The 3,752-nt window shown below is 35.1% G+C and overlaps 1 long non-coding RNA gene across 1 annotated transcript; it reads right to left on the bottom strand.

Annotated features, from left to right (window-relative positions):
- Window positions 1-690: 690 nt before the first annotated feature.
- On the bottom strand, window positions 691-3,468 carry LOC110864186. Its single transcript, XR_002549706.2, has 5 exons — window positions 3,149-3,468; window positions 2,085-2,916; window positions 1,925-1,969; window positions 1,202-1,282; window positions 691-826 (listed from the first exon to the last, which is right to left on the bottom strand). It is a non-coding gene; the product is annotated as an uncharacterized LOC110864186 (long non-coding RNA).
- Between the last annotated feature and the right edge of the window lie 284 nt (window positions 3,469-3,752).

The following is a 3,752-nucleotide window of genomic DNA, read 5'->3' as shown; positions in this document are numbered from 1 at the left end:
ACAAAAAGAGGATATAAATATCATAATTAATAAAACATATGGAATGTGTACGCACAATGTTTAAACGGTCAACGATGTATACATGGTCAACAGTTTATCGATCAACCATGTATACATGTTCAACAGTTTATTGGTGATGATCATAGTGGGTCAACAATTTATCAGTGATGATTAGTGGGTCAACAGTTTATCGGTGATAATTATAGGGTGTTAGAGTGATAATTATAGGGTGTTAGCGTTACGATGCACATGTGCATTGGAAATGTGCTCATGGTTAACATATGATTATAGGGAGATGATTAAAGGGTGTTGGCAATGTGATGCGCATGTGCACGGTTATGTATTAATGGTTAACAGTATAATTAGTTATGATTATGGGGTGTTGTTAACGTGATGCACATGTGCATGTTCATGTTAATGATGGTTAACAGTTTACGGATGACGAGTATGGGTGTTATCAACACAATGCACATGTGCACGATCAGTGATGAGTATGGGTGTTATCAACATAATGCACATGTGCATGATCGTTGTATTGATTCCCAAGAACCATTACAATATACTCTATTCGTTTCATTAACGGATGATAGCAACATAAACCTTTATCAACAAAAACTCGCATTTGTGTTCAGGTTCTATTTTTCTTCAATATACACAGAGAATGATTTACATGCACTTAGTTCTAGAAAACACGTTTGAATATCTCACTGTACAAGATACTTGTGACAGCTAAATAGAATCTCTATGAGTTCAAAAGCAACATATTCATTCATCGATCATAATCTGAGTCTGAATCCTCATCAAACTCGTCATGTTCCCCATTTTCCTGCAATTAAGGTTTTTCTTGGTGAGTATAAACATATTTGCTGCACTACCTATATTATATAATATGGTATAATAAAACTGATGGGTGGAAACGGTATTCTACATTAGCAAGAATCACTGTGGGTATGAATGAGTTTGATATTAAGTTGGTACTGCAACAAGTATAATTAGTTAATTACTTGATACCTGTTGCTTGGGTGGGTCAGACACAATGTGTAACGGGTCAACACAAGCCGGGTTAAATGCTGATTCTCATATATTTTCCCTAAAATCTGACACGCCCTTTTACTATCAATCTGTTTTTACTCCGTCAAACCAAACACCACTATGTTTCAAAGTAAACAACAGTAGTTACGGTGAAAAAAAACATGCACACCTTTCTCTTAGCATAGTCTGCCAAAGCTTTCTCAAACTTTGCTTGTTGTTCTGTCGCAACGTCATAGTACTGCACCTTCTCCTATAATAAAATACCGCATACCAAAAGATATTAATACTAAGGTGTCATTGCTCAGCTACACCCAATTTTGATGGAAAATACCAAGTACGTAGACCCAATTTATAACTAGATAATAAAAGTAATCAATATATGAATACACACGCAAAAGATGACTCTTTAGCTAAGTTACAAGATACTACTTCAAACCACTCTACTTTACTTTTTGAAACAACCACCAAACTACCAAAATGCAAAAAAAAAAAAAAAAAAAAAAAACTATAGTTTAGAAGAATAAACAATCTGGAACTAAAGTCTAAAAGCACCAAATCCGGTGGTCTTTTTAGAATGTAGATTCCCATAATTTGTTCAAACTTAAACCCACGTGTTCTTGCAAATTGTGCGTAAAATCATTAAATAACTTTGACAAACTGAACATTTTGATGTTGCTTCCTGTCACTTACATAATCCATAACCAAATCTAGCATTGCCATAATTTATCAAAATTTCTCAATTCTTGAGGAATCCATATATTTTTTATAAGTAGAAAATACCTCATTTGACCTCGTGTGAGTGACCATGTTAATCTCTAAACTTATCAAAATTTCTCAAATAATTAATGATGTAATAAACAACTGAAGATACAAAATTTAAAACAATACAAACCTCATAAGTCATGGTCTTCCACTTCTCTCCACAAGCCTTGCCAATCTGCAAAATGAGTTTGTAGGCACATACATGTCAGGTGGCAGAACAAAGAGTACGATTTTGTTGAAAAGTTATGTAAAAAATAGTCGGATGATGAAGAATGAGTTACAGTGAACACCTCACGCATTGACTTGACATCTGGATTTTGCTCTTGGAATTCCTTACGAAAATCCTCCCTTCAATATTTGAAATCATAATGGTTACACAAAAAAGAAAATCATGATACGTTAACGGAGAGCGTTATGAGAAAGAACCAAATGGTCATGTAATCCTAATTTTTTGAATGTAGAATCCATTCAAAAAATATTAAGATTATTCAAACACATGTTTAACTATTTGTGACAAATGACCGATAATTGCACTTAAAGTAATCCATTCCAATAGTATCACTACTTTCGCTACTATATCCTCTGGGATTAAAGAATAGAAAGTTCAAATTCTTATTACTACTGATCATGCATCAGAATGTGATGGGTGCAAAGGACCCCACAGTATTACTTTACTTTCATGCATTGCAAGTGGAAAAGGATTGAAAGCTTATATCAAATGAGTTGACCTTATATAGAATCCACTCATGTTCCACAAGGGCCACTAACCTATGAGTACTATTTGTGTTTGCTTTTTGATTAGCACAACTTCATAATTGCTGCTGATTTCATTCTAGGGTTTAGGGAAAGTTTATATACATCCAACCAATCTCTTTCTTCAAGTCACTAAACCCCAGAACACCTAGATTTTTCCCAATTTATACATAAATCTATACATCCAATTCAGTTGGAATTTAAAGTGCACACACATACACATATGCAGGGGATTAAATCAAAACCAAAAGAACACATATAGGAAATAGAAGAAACCATTAACTTTAATAGGGACCCAGTTAAGCCACTCGGAAACCTTAAAATCCGACCCAAAGCAAGCTTCTTCCAGGACTTTTCTAGCCGCTTGAACTGTGAACCCATCAGATTGACGAGGAGGTTATATATGTGATGAATCTGAAGATGCCATATGTATCACAAAGGGGTTACAAGTGCAATTATGTTTATTTGTAAGTAGATGACAAATAGCAATATAATCGGACTGAGTAAACATATAAGAACACTTACAGTGAGAATTGGTAAAAACATAGAAATCGGTAATAGAATGGATGTAATAAAAAAGTATGTAATTTGTTTTGATTACCGGATAAATGATGTATTCAACCAAGTAATCGTAGAAGGACGAGCCGAATTAGCTATTGCAGTGGTGACTTATCAGCAGATGTATGAATGTCAGTGGATGAGTTGTCTTCGTCGGAGTTATCAACGAAGGAGTTCTCACGGTGGTGGTGCGGTGGTGTCGCGGTGGTGGCAGAGGTGATGTGTCGACGGCGACGGCGGTTGTCAGGAGAGTGGTAGCAGTGAGCGATGATTTGAATGAGGATGTAAACCCTAACTATTTGAATAGAACGAAGATGGAAGATGTAAACCCTGTTAGATGGAATTTCACTTTAATTACAAAAATGCCATGTGTTCACACTGGTTCTCGCGGTTCTCTCAATAAAGGGTGGTTCCTAACGGATCCTTATTGTAACACCCCAACCTGGAAAGGCTGACGTGTCACAATAACGGTAACATAAACAAAAGTCATAATTCCATTTTATTCATTTATTTATTAAGGATACAACCACACGACCATAAAAATTAAGATTATTATACAAGTGGAGACAGTTGTTTTAATTAACTAACATCTTTAGATTTATTCCTAGGCTTTATTCTTCTCTCTTTTCCACTCCCAAAGTAACCTG

The sequence above is a fragment of the Helianthus annuus genome, chromosome 6, assembly GCF_002127325.2.
Source record: "Helianthus annuus cultivar XRQ/B chromosome 6, HanXRQr2.0-SUNRISE, whole genome shotgun sequence".
NCBI classification, from domain to species: Eukaryota; Viridiplantae; Streptophyta; class Magnoliopsida; order Asterales; family Asteraceae; genus Helianthus; species Helianthus annuus.
The sequence above is the reverse complement of the archived record's forward strand: the minus strand, read 5'-3'. Positions and strand labels throughout refer to the sequence as shown.